We start from the raw sequence: 17914 nt of genomic DNA, 5'->3' as shown, positions 1-17914 counted from the left end.
AATCATCTCAGTCGGACTACGCATTTGCCCCTCTTACCCTTCCCTACTCTTTCAAATACCCATTACCCACCTCGCAGCTCTATGCTGCACCTTCTCCAGCTCCCTTACCACATTCCCTAGGTAAGGGTCCCAGATCACACCACCATGCTAAATCAATGGCCTGATCAATGTGGAGTATGCCTTCTCCCTTAACCTCCTCTTTGCCTCCTGCAGGGTCCTGTCAAGCAGCCCTAGTGCCCTCCTACCCTTTCTCACCATCTGTTGAACCTGTTTTGCCCATCCCAGGTTATTTTGTTGGGTCACCCCCAGGTATATAAACTCTTTGGCCTCCTTCAACTCCACCCCTTCCAAATATATACTTCCTATGTTACCTTCATTTTCCTCGTGAACCTAACCACCTTCGTCTTTTCAACATACAGCGATATCCCATTCTGCTCCATCCATTGTTCCAGTTTGCTCGTCACCTTGCAGATGACCCCCTTCCCCCACCCCCTCATACATTATGCAATCATCTGCAAATACTCTCATTCTTGCCTTCATCCCCTCTCCTGTATCATTAATCATTATCGTGAACAACAGGGGCCCCAACGCACACCCTTATTTAACTCCTGATGATACTTCCCCCTCGAATAATTGCTAATTAAAAGGTTTATCAGGTTAGGAAAACTAAATCAATAACACGTAAAATGTATGTATTGTAATTTATGTGTTATTAATGTACTTCTCACTTAAGTAACTATTCGCCTATTTCCAGAGGTTGTGACTATACACTCCTCAGAATTAAAAACCAAATATAATATTTTAATGCCCCTTTAGCAAAAATGACAAGGTAGGTATTAAGCTTGGATAATGATACAATTTATATCGTAATTTATTTCAATTAGGCCAAATAAGAACGACTTTCATAATTTACCACAAACCTATTTTTTTATGGGAACCCCACTTTACTGAGGTCCACTTCAAAAATATCATTTAATCATAAAATACAAAGCACAAAAAAACACCATACATGGCCCTGGTGGGCTGGAAGGAAGCAGAAAATGGTGTGAAGTGGTAAGGCTGGACTCTGCCAATGGCTTGCATTCTTGCTAGTTCGGCTTCTTGTTGGGTGGTGGTGTTGTGGGCTGCTGGGGGCGTTTCGTCAGATAATGGTGCCATGAAACTGATGGAGGCTGCACGGGGTTTCGGTGACTCGATGAAGATGGTTGGCGATGGCGATGGAGAAGGCAGTGTTGAGCAGAGAAGGGGGTCCCCTGAAGCTACTGGTCGACATGGTGGTCACAGTCGTCAGCCACAGGGCCCACGAGCCGCCGGGACGTCGCCGCAACATCGCTGTCGGAGTCACTGCATAGGAGGTCCGTGCTAAAGAGCGATCGTCGTGGGTGTGGTATGGGAGGCAGGGGCTCTGTGAGCTGTAGTGTGAGTAGGTTGTCGCTGCATCGGCAACATCGCAAGAAGTGGACTTATTGAAGCGGAGGTTCAACCTTTGTTTCACCATCCATCTTCAGTTGTAGTGTAACTCTTTTCCAAATCCTTTTGTGTTTGACTTGCGGCTTGTTTGATTTGGCCAGCTTGAAATCACTGGCCACATAGCTTATTAATGTGTGCCCACATATGGACATTTAATTTTTTTACATAAATTTATTATATTTAGTCTTGGTGTGGGTAGTGACCCCAGACCTCAGCTAACAGACTCTAGCCACTCAGGCATTTGCAGTTTCGCCTGCACTGGGCCACTGGTTAAACAAAACATGTAAGTTAGATCTCCCAATTTTAGCTTAATTCTTCCCGAGGACTTTCGGGGATTGCCTTTTGCTCGTGTGGCTTTAGTTTAATTTAAGGTCGCGTGCCACCTTAATTATATGCATACTACATAATGATTATCCATGTGCAATGGGTCTTTAGTGTTTTGTTAGGGTGTGTATTGGGATAATTGTCTTGGTCGTAGCACGTACATTAAGGAATGACCCTCACGTAACCATCAATGCTGCGATACACTGCACAGAAATTTCGTTCAAGATAGAACACCGAGCATGCCTACGCAATTAGTTTAACTAGAGACCACAGAGTCTTAACGAGTCATGTTAATGCAACCACATTAACACCATACCCTTTTGATCGAAGCTTCGAGATGAAATAAAAGCCAATGTCACCACTAGTGCCCTGTATGGGTGTGTCATGCATAATAAATTTGTGTTATTGAACTTTTAATTTATAATTCATTGTAGTAGTATATAATAGCCGGAGCTGGGACAGGATTCAGGTTGTGGATTGTGCGGATTGTGATTGTCTGTCCGCCATCTTGGATTTGTGACGTCACGGCGGCCATTTTTGACTCAAAATTCCTCAAAATTCCTCAAAATTGACTCAAAATGACTCAAAAAATCCCTTTTTAAGAAAAAATTTCCCGTTTTCGAGGGAAAAATTCACGTTTCGAGGGAAAATTAGGATTTCGAAAAACCACTAAAGTCGTTTTGCATTAAAAACCACGAAATTCCTGATAGAGGCTTAAGCATCCTTAACTCAAGCCTCAGTTAAGCCTCTTTTAGGATTATGACGTCACCGTTGCTATTTTCGTTACGCCCGCCATCTTGAAAATCCGCAATTTTTATGTTAGAAAATCGGGAAAAAATTTAAAAATCATTAAAAAAATTATTTGATCGAATTAAAAAAAATATTAAAAACCACTCTTGCAGTTATCGTTACGGTCGCCATCTTGGATTATATAAATGTTGCATATTTCGTTACACCCGCCATCTTGGTTGAGTACCATGTCATTCTTACACTTTATGTTACGACCACCATATTGGATCCTATTAATGTTGCAATTATCGTTATGGTCGCCATCTTGAAATTTAGTCACCATCTTGAAATTTAGACGCCATCTTGTAAATCCGTAATTTTTATGTTAGAAAATCGGGAAAAATTCCAAAATTCATCAAAAAATTAACTTAATAGAATTCTGATTCATTATATCGATTCCCGTCCTTGGTTCAAAACCGGTGAAGGCAAAAAATAAAAAAAAATCAGATCCTTCCTCCACAGAAGCCACCTACAGACAGACCTACCACCACCAATAACTAGGTATTTACCATCAGCTGGTATGACGTCATGTCCGCCATCTTGTCTTTGTCCGCTGGAGGCAACCATCTTGTTTTCGTCTGCTAGAGTATGCTGGAGACATGTTAGTATAATGTTCTGTTCACCATAACTTTGACCTTGACCCTGAACTTTGACCTTGACCTTGAACTTTGACCTTGACCTTGCACTTTGACCTTGACCTTGAAATTTGACCTTGAACTTTGACCTTGACCTTGAACTTTGACCTTGACCTTGAAAATTGACCTTGACCTTTGACCTTGAACTTTGACCTTGACCTTGAAATTTGACCTTGATGTCCATCACGGATCCGTCATTTTATGTTCAGTTCATGCTAGTGGTCATTGCCACCATCATGTTTTCGTCTGCTGGAGGACACCATATTGTGTGTACTCGTCTTACCATCATGCTAGTTTTATTCTAACATGCTACAGTGCAGTAATCATTTATTATTACTGAGGTGCCCACCATCTTGAAATTTGACCGCCATCTTGAAATCATGTAATTATTTAGCTAGAAATGCGGGAAAAATTCCAATAGTCTCCGAAAAAATCAATTATTAATTTACAAATTGAATCGATGGATCCCTGTCTACGGTTCGATTCTTGACCAGAGACAGTTGTAACTAATTATTAAATAAATGTTAGGTTCTGTTTTCCATTACCTTTCGCGGAGTTTATTAATCATTCACTCTACGAAAATCAACTCAAGTCAATATACCGGACCAACGAATTAATACAGTGCCGATTAGCCTATTATGAAAGTCTAATTTTTCAATAATCTGAATAACATACAAGCCGTTCATGTACAAACCCACACATATAGATCAATTGTCTTCACTCCATGAGACCGAGTCATGTCATTATCAGACGTATAGACTAGTCATTTCAGGACCACACGACCTTCATAATCCATCGTGACATTTTTATACATTCTAAAGGACCAAGTAACCTTGTAAAATATTTTAGTAACACCAAGAGGTGATAAACTAGTAAATATTCAATCACTACATTTTGTGCTACGCGCAATCAACAAAAAAGGAAGCACCAACAACGAAAAGACAGCACCACCAACGAAAAGACAGCTCATTTGGAAGCACCGACAACGAAAAGGCAGCACCGCCAACGTAAATACAGCACATTTGGAAGCACCGACAACGAAAAGACAGCAGCGACAACGAAAAGACAGAACATTTGGAAGCACCGACAACGAAAAGGCACCACATTTGGAAGCACCGACATCTAAAAGACAGCACCGCCATCGAAGAGGCAGCACATTTTGGAAGCACCGACAACGAAAAGGCAGCACCGTCATCGTAAAGGCACGGACCGCCAGACCGGGTCATGTCAATATCAGACATATAGACCATGAACTCAGTACACACAGGAAAAAGGAATGTACACGCAGGAAAACGGAACGTACACGCTGGAAAACGGAATTTACACTCAGGAAAACGGAATGTACACGCAGGAAAACGGAATATACACACAGGAAAACGGAATTTACAATCAGGAAAACGGAACGTACACGCAGGAAAAACGGAATGTACGCGCAGGAAAACGGAAGGTACATGCAGTAAAACGGAACGTACACACAGTGCACACAGGAAACGAAACGTACACACAGTACACACAGGAAACGGAACGTATACACACAGTACACACACAGGAAACGGAACGTACACACAGTACACACAGGAATCGAAACGTACACACAGTACACACAGGAAACGGAACGTACACACAGTACACACAGGAAACGAAACGTACACACAGTACACACAGGAAACGGAACGTACACACAGTACACACAGGAAACGAAACGTACACACAGTACACACAGGAAACGGAACGTACACACAGTACACACAGGAAACGGAACGTACACACAGTACACACAGGAAACAGAACGTACACAGAGGAATCGAAACGTACACGCAGGAAAAACGGAACGTACACGCAGGAAAACGGAAGGTACACGCAGGAAAACGGAACGTACACGCAGGAAAACGGAACGTACACGCAGGAAAACGGAATGTACACGCAGGAAAACGGAACGTACACGCAGGAAAACGGTTCGTACACGCAGGAAAACAGAATGTACACGCAGGAAAACGGAATGTTCACGCAGGAAAACGGAACGTACACGCAGGAAAACGGAATTTACACACAGGAAAACAGAAAGTACACGCAGGAAAACGGAACGTACACGCAGGAAAACGGAACGTACACACAGGAAACGGAACGTACACGCAGGAAACGGAATGATCACAGGCTCCAAAATTCATTGGCTCCAATATTCATTGACTCCAATATTCATTGGCTCCAATATTCATTTACTCCAATATACATTTACTCCAATATTCATTGGCTTCAATATTCATTGGCTCCATCAGTCATTGTCACCATCAGTCTTTTGGCTCTAAATATATTTAGCTAGAATTCTTCGAATCTAAGAGACTATGAGGCCACATGGCTACGAGTCTAAAATGATCTATATATTTACGAGTTATACACGGCTTGCGAGGCTAGAGCTACGAAGCTTCTAGTTCACAAGTTTACGTGACTGCGAGGATACAGGACTACAAGTCTACATGAGTACTTGACTACGAAGCTACTCGTCTACAAGGCTCCAATTGCAGCATCTGTCTTCGTCAGAATTTTCTCTCTTGCTCCAACTGCACCACCACCATTATGCTATAAGATTACATGGATACTTGCTTACGTAGCTTCAAGTCTACGAGGCTCCAATGCATCATGACTACGCGACTTCAAGCAAAGAGGTTACGAGACTACGTGAATACGAATCTTCAAGTTTACGAGACTGCGAGGCTACAGAGCTACGAAGCCTCTAGAAAAAGAGTTTACGTGACTGCGAGGATAGAGGTCATCAAGTCTACATGAGTACTTGACTACGAAGCTACTCATCTACAAGGCTCCAGTTGCCGTATCTGTCTTCGACGGAATTTTCTCTTTTGTTCCAACTGCATCAACAGCATTATGTTATAAGATTACATGGATACTTGCCTACGTAGCTTCAAGTCTACGAGGCTCCATTACAACTAGTCTACGCGACTACGAGCCATGAGGTTACGAGACTACGTGAATACGAATCTTCAAGTTTACGAGACTGCGAGGCTACAGAGCTACGAAGCCTCTAGAAAACGAGTTTACGTGTCTGCATGGATACAGGAATACAAGTCTGCATGAGTTCTTGACTACGAAGCTACTCGTCTACAAGGCTCCAATTACTACATTTGTCTTCGACGGAATTTTCTCTTTTGCTACATCTGTTCCATCAGCATTATGTTATAAGATTACAAGGCTACTTGCTTACGTAGATTCAAGTCTACGAGGCTCCAATGCATCATGACTACGAGACTACGTGCCATGAGGTTACGAGACTATGCGATTGCAAGTCTTCAAGGTTACGTGATCGCGAGGCTATAGAACTACCAAGCTTCCAGAACGTATGGTTACGAGACTGCATGACTAATTGGCGGCGCGGCTACGTAACTTCATGTCTATAACTGACTACAATAGCACTATTCAGTGGTGAGAGTTAATTTATCTCATGCAAAGGTACTTGCTGCAAGTAGTTCCACTTTTCATCATCAGATGACGTCACGTGTTGCTTGCAGGTAAATCATATTTATTTCTTATATGCGGGATGTTCACTATCGATCGCATAAGAAGGATGGCTTCGTTAGTCTCCAAGGAGAAGGAAGTTCGTACTTCCTGCTAGTGCTTCTCAGATTTCTCACGGTCCGCCATCTTGGATTGCGACGTTACGGCGACCATCTTTGATGGGTGTGACCTTGACCTTTGACCGAAACCGCAGGAATGATCGCAAGCACTCGGATTAATCATCAAAATATTGATAAGAATAATCAGGAGCACACGGAGAAAACCATCACAATATTGATAAGAATAATCAGAAGCACTCGGAGAAAAACGACACATGTTTTCTTTGATATCATAAAAGTACAGGAAAAAAATTTAAAAATAAAAATAAATTAATAAAAAAAAAAAAAATTAAAAAATACATAAAATTCTGGCTTGTACTAAAACTCTATCTTTGCTCAACAATGATAAGTTTACAAGCTAGCAGAATCAGTTTTTAATTTTTTTAAATTTTTTATTAATTTATTTTTATTTTTAAATTTTTTTTCCTGTAATTTTATGATATCAAAGAAAACATGTGTCGTTTTTCTCCGTGTGCTTCTGATTATTCTTATCAATATTGTGATGGTTTTCTCCGTGTGCTCCTGATTATTCTTATCAATATTTTGATGATTAATCCGAGTGCTTGCGATCATTCCTGCGGTTTCGGTCAAAGGTCAAGGTCACACCCATCAAAGATGGTCGCCGTAACGTCGCAATCCAAGATGGCGGACCGTGAGAAATCTGAGAAGCACTAGCAGGAAGTACGAACTTCCTTCTCCTTGGAGACTAACGAAGCCATCCTTCTTATGCGATCGATAGTGAGCATCCCGCATATAAGAAATAAATATTATTTAACTGCAAGCAACACGTGACGTCATCTGATGATGAAAAGCGGAACTACTTGCAGCAAGTACCTTTGCATGAGATAAATTAACTCTCACCACTGAATAGTGCTATTGTAGTCAGTTAGAGACATGAAGTTACGTAGCCGCGCCGCCAATTAGTCATGCAGTCTCGTAACCATACGTTCTGGAAGCTTGGTAGTCCTATAGCCTCGCGATCACGTAACCTTGAAGACTTGCAATCGCATAGTCTCGTAACCTCATGGCACGTAGTCTCGTAGTCATGATGCATTGGAGCCTCGTAGACTTGAAGCTACGTAAGCAAGTAGCCTTGTAATCTTATAACATAATGCTGATGGAACAGATGTAGCAAAAGAGAAAATTCCGTCGAAGACAAATGTAGTAATTGGAGCCTTGTAGACGAGTAGCTTCGTAGTCAAGAACTCATGCAGACTTGTATTCCTGTATCCATGCAGACACGTAAACTCGTTTTCTAGAGGCTTCGTAGCTCTGTAGCCTCGCAGTCTCGTAAACTTGAAGATTCGTATTCACGTAGTCTCGTAACCTCATTGCTTGAAGTCGCGTAGTCATGATGCATTGGAGCCTCGTAGACCTTAAGCTACGTAAGCAAGTATCCATGTAATCTTATAACATAATGGTGGTGGTGCAGTTGGAGCAAGAGAGAAAATTCTGACGAAGACAGATGCTGCAATTGGAGCCTTGTAGACGAGTAGCTTCGTAGTCAAGTACTCATGTAGACTTGTAGTCCTGTATCCTCGCAGTCACGTAAACTTGTGAACTAGAAGCTTCGTAGCTCTAGCCTCGCAAGCCGTGTATAACTCGTAAATATATAGATCATTTTAGACTCGTAGCCATGTGGCCTCATAGTCTCTTAGATTCGAAGAATTCTAGCTAAATATATTTAGAGCCAAAATACTGATGGTGACAATGACTGATGGAGCCAATGAATATCGAAGCCAATGAATATTGGAGTAAATGTATATTGGAGTAAATGAATATTGGAGCCAATGAATATTGGAGTCAATGAATATTGGAGCCAATGAATTTTGGAGCCTGTGATCATTCCGTTTCCTGCGTGTACGTTCCGTTTCCTGTGTGTACGTTCCGTTTTCCTGCGTGTACGTTCCGTTTTCCTGCGTGTACTTTCTGTTTTCCTGTGTGTAAATTCCGTTTTCCTGCGTGTACATTCCGTTTTCCTGCGTGAACATTCCGTTTTCCTGCGTGTACATTCCGTTTTCCTGCGTGTACGAACCGTTTTCCTGCGTGTACGTTCCGTTTTCCTGCGTGTACATTCCGTTTTCCTGCGTGTACGTTCCGTTTTCCTGCGTGTACATTCCGTTTTCCTGCGTGTACCTTCCGTTTTCCTGCGTGTACGTTCCGTTTTTCCTGCGTGTACGTTTCGATTCCTCTGTGTACGTTCTGTTTCCTGTGTGTACTGTGTGTACGTTCCGTTTCCTGTGTGTACTGTGTGTACATTCCGTTTCCTGTGTGTACTGTGTGTACGTTTCGTTTCCTGTGTGTACTGTGTGTACGTTCCGTTTCCTGTGTGTACTGTGTGTGCGTTTCGTTTCCTGTGTGTACTGTGTGTACGTTCCGTTTCCTGTGTGTACTGTGAGTAGTATATGAATGGGGCTACTGGGACTGGGTTCTGGGTGTGGAGCCGGAGCCGGTGTCCGCCATATTGGATTCTGACGTCACGGCGGCCATCTTGGATGGTTGTGACCTTGACCTTTGACCTTGACCTTGAATTTGATCCTCAAAAATCACCAAAATCCTCCAAAATTGGGCAAAATTTGCCCAAAATTCCTCAAAAATCGCCAAAATTTCCATTTTTGTGGAAAAACATTCCACCAAAAAATCTGAAAAAATAAAAAAAATAAAACAATTCCCTTTTCGAGGGAAAAATTCCCATTTCGAAGGAAAATTTCCCGTTTTTAGTCCTTAAAAATCCCAGTGGCTAGAAATGTCCATATAGCGGCTTAAGCATCCATGTCTACAGCCGCAGATAAACCTCTGACGTCATATTGGATGATGACGTCACCGTTGCAGTTTCCGTTACGCCCACCATCTTTAACTTTTTCATTTATTATCCGATTTTAATGAAATTTTTTTTAAAACTTATAAAAAAATTCAATTAATAAAATGTTAATAAAATATTTATAAAAAATATACTTTTACGACACGGAGTTCGGAGACCTTGGTTCGAACCCGGTGAGGGCAAAAAAAATTAAAAATGGCGACAGGCTCCTTCCTTAATGGTGGCTGCAGGCAGACTGACTCCCACCACTTTTCTTAAAGCAGATATATCGTCACCTAGTATGACGTCATGTCCGCCATCTTGTCTTCGTTGCTGGAGACCACCATCTTGTTTTCGTTGGCGAGAGTGCGCTGACGCCATGTTAGTTTAGTTCTTATCCGCTAGAGTGCAGTAATCATTTATTATTGCTGTGACACCCACCATTTTGAAATTTGGACGCCATATTGAAAATCCGTAATTATTTAGCTAGAAATTCGGGAAAAATTTCTAAATTCGTTAAATAAATCACTCATTAATTTACATATTGATTCGATCCGCTCCTGTCCTTGGTTCGATACTTGATCGATGCAATAATGTTTAATTTTATGTAAAAAATAGTAATTTCAATAAACCATGTTCAACATTCGTAAAGAGACTCTAAATCCTCTACGACCACCATCCTATCAGACATCAAGACCACCATATTGGAAATGCGTAATTTTAATGCTAGAGATCCGGGAAAAAGTTCAGAAATCATTAAATAAATTTCCGATCAATAAACTGATTAATTAGATCGACTAAGGTCCTTGGTACGATCCCAGGCCGATACAAAACAACTTTAATATTTTAAAAAAGCACCACTAAAGTGTAAGGTTCGAGGAATTAAACACCGCAAGTTCTTTTACAAACATAATATTTATTACATAATTTCTATTCTACTACAGGATCACTTACGAAAGCCAGCAATCTTATAATCATTTAGATCCGCAGCGGTGTGAAATGACTAATTCTTAGCTCCAATCGGTTTATACTAGACAGAGTCCAGCCAGAACCTTTACAGACATAGTCCACCTCTTCTTGACAGAGTTTCTGGATACCGTTTTTAACAGTTTGCTTCACATCGTTAGAACTGTAAATTACTGCAGCCGATGTCTTGAATGCACACTTATTCACTTTGTCATCGAACGGATATGGCTTTCCATATATACAGTCCAACCACAAGTTATATTTCAAAGGTCCGTTTGTTGCTACATCATCAGTAAGCTGATTGATTATCTTCTGTCTGATATCGTCAAGAAAATTACAAATGTCCTTCGACTCACCGAACGTATTTAGATAATAGTAGTCTTTCAAAGTTCCACGAAATGCAGACTGCGCCAAGTAGAAGCCATTATCGTTCACTTGTAATGCTCCGAACACAGTCTTAGGTTTAGTTCCATGTTCAGACGTCATAACAATCGGTTGCTGGGCATCTGTTTTTTTGGTTGTACGCTTTCGTGTCTCCAATCTAAAGCGAGGAGCCGAAATGTCGGCAGGTAGTTCAGCAGTAGGAGCACAGACTCCACCTTTACATTTTTTCGCATGATGTCGCAAACTATCAATTCGAGTAAACCATTTAAGGCACTCATCACATCGAAACTTCATGCGAGAAGGATTCTTCGTGCATTTGCTCCGCTCATGTCTTCGTGCATCATGGGAAAATGCGAACGACGTATCACAGTAGCTGCAAGGATACTGTGGTGATGAAGACGATCCTTTCAGACCCGATCCAGATACAGACGTTGCAACAGTAGTACCATTTCCAGGCATTCTCTTATGCACATCGATGCATCGTTGTTGCGCCGAAACCTTTACTTTCTGCCGCACAGCAGGACCTTTGCATGCCTTCATGTGCGTTTTCATATTATCTTTTCTGGCAAACTGCTTATGACATTTCTCACAAACAAACATTTTACGATATAGGTTATTGGCACATTCGCTCCTCTCGTGTCGCCGGGCATTGCTGTTGTTTGAGAAAATCTTGTCGCAGTAACAGCACCGATGTTCGCTAGTTGTCAAATCAGCATCCATTGAAGTCTCCATCGAGGTCGTATCGTCGATCGTCGTGGTTTCCTGCACATCCAGCTCAGTAGTCATTAAGCTATCTTCTGCTGGTGGTATCACATCTGTTGAAATCTCCTCCAATGTCGACGTCGTCGTCGTTGCCAACGGGATCTGCTCCACCATTGTCGTCGCTGACGTCAAGGTTCCCGTAGACGATGGTACAACGTCCATCGAGTTCGGCGTTAAAGTCGGTAAAGATGCAATCGAGTTCTCAAGAACAGGTAATTACACGACTTATGCACCAGATGAAATAATCTAGGTGATCCTTACACCGTCGACGACAGTAACAAACTGAGCGACCTGCTGTCTAGGACTCGCTTATATACATGCACCGGATGGAATAATACGCAAGTCAAATCAAGAACCATTTACTATAATACTAGAGTCAAAACAACATTAAAAATAGAAGGACCATCAACGAAAAGGCAGCACATTTGGAAGCACCAACAATGAAAAGGCAGCACATTTGGAAGCACCGACTACGAAAAGGCAGCACATTTGGAAGCACCGACTACGAAAAGGCAGCACATTTGGAAGCACCGACTACGAAAAGGCAGCACATTTGGAAGCACCGACAACGAAAAGGCAGCACATTTGGAAGCACCGACAACGAAAAGGCAGCACATTTGGAAGCACCGACAACGAAAAGGCAGCACATTTGGAAGCACCGACAACGAAAAGGCAGCACATTTGGAAGCTCCATCAACAAAAAAAAAAAGGCAAAAAGGAAGCACAAGTTACGAGATCTATGTCTTAGTTAGAAATCAGAATACAAGAAATAAAAACATTAAATTCTTATAATTTAAATAATTTATTTTATTGCTTTACACTATACAAATGCAAGTAAAACAAGCCATTATTGTATGTAGCCAGCATTCCTCAGTTCCTTGAGTATGAAGGATATTTCTTTGATGCACGAATAGTTTCCTGCACAAAGCGAACCATGTAGAAGTCTTAGCCGGTCAACCAATATGTTTGGATCTTTCCATGATGTGTAATCATTCTCTTCTACCACCATCTTCCTTGCACCTTTATAATTATTATGATCTCTGGTGTCTTCCGTTTTACCACCAACCGCAGGGTAACTTTCATGTTTGAGACGGTGATCATCACAAGCTTGATCAGATTTATTTAATATATCACGTCGTTTCCATCGTTTCGGTCTCAGGACACCGCCACATTCTTCAATCTTGGCAGCTTTAGGTGCTTCATCATAGTCTATGTCTTTGTAAACAGCCTCAGAGTCACTGTAACAATCACCGTAGAAGGAATCGTCTTCACCCAATTTACCGTAATAATTCGATGTTGATGATGTTGAAGTGTCTTCATCGTCTTCATGCTTCCTTTTTAGGAGTCCATCATTTTTACAAAGTAGGAAAGATCTACTTGAATTCGGCTGGAATATATTCTCACTTTTCACGTTAAGGATTCTTCCATTGTCTTCATTCTTCCGTAAATCATCAACCTCCTTCAATTTAAGTTCGTTGTCGAGATCGGAAGAGCCAAGAAAATTATTGGCGTAATGCAGATCACTCTTCCTTAGGCTAGTAGATTCATCGTTGTCCTCTAGCCTGTACGCAGGCTTGGCGCTACAAGTTCTGCCATGTCTTTTTAGGCCCTCTCTCCGCGTAAACGACTTGCTACATCTAACACAACTTATCATATTGCGCAGTGGATTTTTAACACAGTCATTCTTCTCGTGTTGTCTTTTATTCTTTCTCAAGATAAACTCTTTACTGCAAAACTTACACCTATGTTCTTTCGATACAGCGTCAGATCCCAAATCGGAATTCATATTAGTTACTGAGACTAACGTCAGATACCAATTGAGTGTTTTAAATTAGATCCAATACTTAAATAGAAATATTTTCATATTTCATCAGCGAGAATTAATATATCTCATGCAAAAGTACTTTATGCATGTAGTTCTGCTTTTCAACAACAGATGTCGCCACATGTTGCTTGCAGGTAAATAATATTTAGTTCATTCATGCGGGATGCGGGATGCTCACTAACGATCGCAAAAGAAGAATGGCTTCGCTAGACTCCAAGGAAAAGGAAGTTCGTCTTGCATGTTGGTGCTCCTCAGATGTCTCATGGCGTAATATTAATTTGACTGAGTAATGATAGTTTTTAATTCCACCTGATAAAAATATTGCAAGTTTTGATTTAGTAGCAGAAATTATCGAATTAAATGTAACTCCAAATAAAATGACATGTCTCATTAGTCAAAAAAAAAATCCATGCAGACAGCGGTTTCTCGGAATAGTCAGAAACACTTGAAGAAACCAAAGGAATGATTGCAAGAACACGGGAAAAACCATCAAAATACTGACAAGAATAATCAGGAGCACACGGGAAAAACCATCAAAATACTGACAAGAATAATCAGGAGCACACGGAGAAAACCATCATAATATTAACAAGAATAATCAGGAGCACACGGAGAAAACCATCATAATATTGAACAGATTAATCAGAAGTACTCGGAGAAAACCACCACATGTTTTCTTTGATATCATAAAATTACAGGAAAAAATATTTAAAAATAAAAATAAATTAATAAAAAAATACATAAATTTCTGGCTTGTACAAGAACTCTATCTTTGCTCAACAATGATAAGTTTACAAGCTAGCAGAAACTGTTTATGCATTTTTTTATTAATTTATTTTTATTTTTAAATATTTTTTCCTGTTATTTTATGATATCAAAGAAAACATGTGGTGGTTTTCTCCGAGTACTTCTGATTAATCTGGTCAATATTATGATGGTTTTCTCCGTGTGCTCCTGATTATTCTTGTTAATATTATGATGGTTTTCTCCGTGTGCTCCTGATTATTCTTGTCAGTATTTTGATGGTTTTTCCCGTGTGCTCCTGATTATTCTTGTCAGTATTTTGATGGTTTTTCCCGTGTTCTTGCAATCATTCCTGTGGTTTCTTCAAGTGTTTCTGACTATTCTGAGAAACCGCTGTCTGCATGGATTTTTTTTTGACTAATGAGACATGTCATTTTATTTGGAGTTACATTTAATTCGATAATTTCTGCTACTAAATCAAAACTTGCAATATTTTTATCAGGTGGAATTAAAAAATATCATTACTCAGTCAAATTAATATTACGCCATGAGACATCTGTGGAGCACCAACATGCAAGACGAACTTCCTTTTCCTTGGAGTCTAGCGAAGCCATCCTTCTTTTGCGATCGTTAGTGAGCATCCCGCATCCCGTATAAAAGAACTAAATATTATTTACCTGCAAGCAACATGTGGCGACATCTGTTGTTGAAAAGCAGAACTACATGCATAAAGTACTTTTGCATGAGATATATTAATTCTCGCTGATGAAATATGAAAATATTTCTATTTAAGTATTGGATCTAATTTAAAACACTCAATTGGTATCTGACGTTAGTCTCAGTAACTAATATGAATTCCGATTTGGGATCTGACGCTGTATCGAAAGAACATAGGTGTAAGTTTTGCAGTAAAGAGTTTATCTTGAGAAAGAATAAAAGACAACACGAGAAGAATGACTGTGTTAAAAATCCACTGCGCAATATGATAAGTTGTGTTAGATGTAGCAAGTCGTTTACGCGGAGAGAGAGCCTAAAAAGACATGGCAGAACTTGTAGCGCCAAGCCTGCGTACAGGCTAGAGGACAACGATGAATCTACTAGCCTAAGGAAGAGTGATCTGCATTACGCCAATAATTTTCTTGGCTCTTCCGATCTCGACAACGAACTTAAATTGAAGGAGGTTGATGATTTACGGAAGAATGAAGACAATGGAAGAATCCTTAACGTGAAAAGTGAGAATATATTCCAGCCGAATTCAAGTAGATCTTTCCTACTTTGTAAAAATGATGGACTCCTAAAAAGGAAGCATGAAGACGATGAAGACACTTCAACATCATCAACATCGAATTATTACGGTAAATTGGGTGAAGACGATTCCTTCTACGGTGATTGTTACAGTGACTCTGAGGCTGTTTACAAAGACATAGACTATGATGAAGCACCTAAAGCTGCCAAGATTGAAGAATGTGGCGGTGTCCTGAGACCGAAACGATGGAAACGACGTGATATATTAAATAAATCTGATCAAGCTTGTGATGATCACCGTCTCAAACATGAAAGTTACCCTGCGGTTGGTGGTAAAACGGAAGACACCAGAGATCATAATAATTATAAAGGTGCAAGGAAGATGGTGGTAGAAGAGAATGATTACACATCATGGAAAGATCCAAACATATTGGTTGACCGGCTAAGACTTCTACATGGTTCGCTTTGTGCAGGAAACTATTCGTGCATCAAAGAAATATCCTTCATACTCAAGGAACTGAGGAATGCTGGCTACATACAATAATGGCTTGTTTTACTTGCATTTGTATAGTGTAAAGCAATAAAATAAATTATTTAAATTATAAGAATTTAATGTTTTTATTTCTTGTATTCTGATTTCTAACTAAGACATAGATCTCGTAACTTGTGCTTCCTTTTTGCCTTTTTTTTTTTGTTGATGGAGCTTCCAAATGTGCTGCCTTTTCGTTGTCGGTGCTTCCAAATGTGCTGCCTTTTCGTTGTCGGTGCTTCCAAATGTGCTGCCTTTTCGTTGTCGGTGCTTCCAAATGTGCTGCCTTTTCGTTGTCGGTGCTTCCAAATGTGCTGCCTTTTCGTAGTCGGTGCTTCCAAATGTGCTGCCTTTTCGTAGTCGGTGCTTCCAAATGTGCTGCCTTTTCGTAGTCGGTGCTTCCAAATGTGCTGCCTTTTCGTAGTCGGTGCTTCCAAATGTGCTGCCTTTTCATTGTTGGTGCTTCCAAATGTGCTGCCTTTTCGTTGTCGGTGCTTCCAAATGTGCTGCCTTTTCGTTGTCGGTGCTTCCAAATGTGCTGCCTTTTCGTAGTCGGTGCTTCCAAATGTGCTGCCTTTTCGTAGTCGGTGCTTCCAAATGTGCTGCCTTTTCGTTGTCGGTGCTTCCAAATGTGCTGCCTTTTCGTTGATGGTCCTTCTATTTTTAATGTTGTTTTGACTCTAGTATTATAGTAAATGGTTCTTGATTTGACTTGCGTATTATTCCATCCGGTGCATGTATATAAGCGAGTCCTAGACAGCAGGTCGCTCAGTTTGTTACTGTCGTCGACGGTGTAAGGATCACCTAGATTATTTCATCTGGTGCATAAGTCGTGTAATTACCTGTTCTTGAGAACTCGATGGCATATTTACCGACTTTAACGCCGAACTCGATGGACGTTGTACCATCGTCTACGGGAACCTTGACGTCAGCGACGACAATGGTGGAGCAGATCCCGTTGGCAACGACGACGACGTCGACATTGGAGGAGATTTCAACAGATGTGATACCACCAGCAGAAGATAGCTTAATGACTACTGAGCTGGATGTGCAGGAAACCACGACGATCGACGATACGACCTCGATGGAGACTTCAATGGATGCTGATTTGACAACTAGCGAACATCGGTGCTGTTACTGCGACAAGATTTTCTCAAACAACAGCAATGCCCGGCGACACGAGAGGAGCGAATGTGCCAATAACCTATATCGTAAAATGTTTGTTTGTGAGAAATGTCATAAGCAGTTTGCCAGAAAAGATAATATGAAAACGCACATGAAGGCATGCAAAGGTCCTGCTGTGCGGCAGAAAGTAAAGGTTTCGGCGCAACAACGATGCATCGATGTGCATAAGAGAATGCCTGGAAATGGTACTACTGTTGCAACGTCTGTATCTGGATCGGGTCTGAAAGGATCGTCTTCATCACCACGATATCCTTGCAGGTACTGTGATACGTCGTCCGCATTTTCCTATGATGCACGAAGACATGAGCGGAGCAAATGCACCAAGAATCCTTCTCGCATGAAGTTTCGATGTGATGAGTGCCTTAAATGGTTTACTCGAATTGATAGTTTGCGACATCATGCGAAAAAATGTAAAGGTGGAGTCTGTGCTCCTACTGCTGAACTACCTGCCGACATTTCGGCTCCTCGCTTTAGATTGGAGACACGAAAGCGTACAACCAAAAAAACAGATGCCCAGCAACCGATTGTTATGACGTCTGAACATGGAACTAAACCTAAGACTGTGTTCGGAGCATTACAAGTGAACGATAATGGCTTCTACTTGGCGCAGTCTGCATTTCGTGGAACTTT

This window comes from Bacillus rossius, chromosome 10, assembly GCF_032445375.1.
Source record: "Bacillus rossius redtenbacheri isolate Brsri chromosome 10, Brsri_v3, whole genome shotgun sequence".
Classification (NCBI taxonomy): Eukaryota; Metazoa; Arthropoda; class Insecta; order Phasmatodea; family Bacillidae; genus Bacillus; species Bacillus rossius.
Note: the sequence above shows the minus strand (reverse complement) of the source record.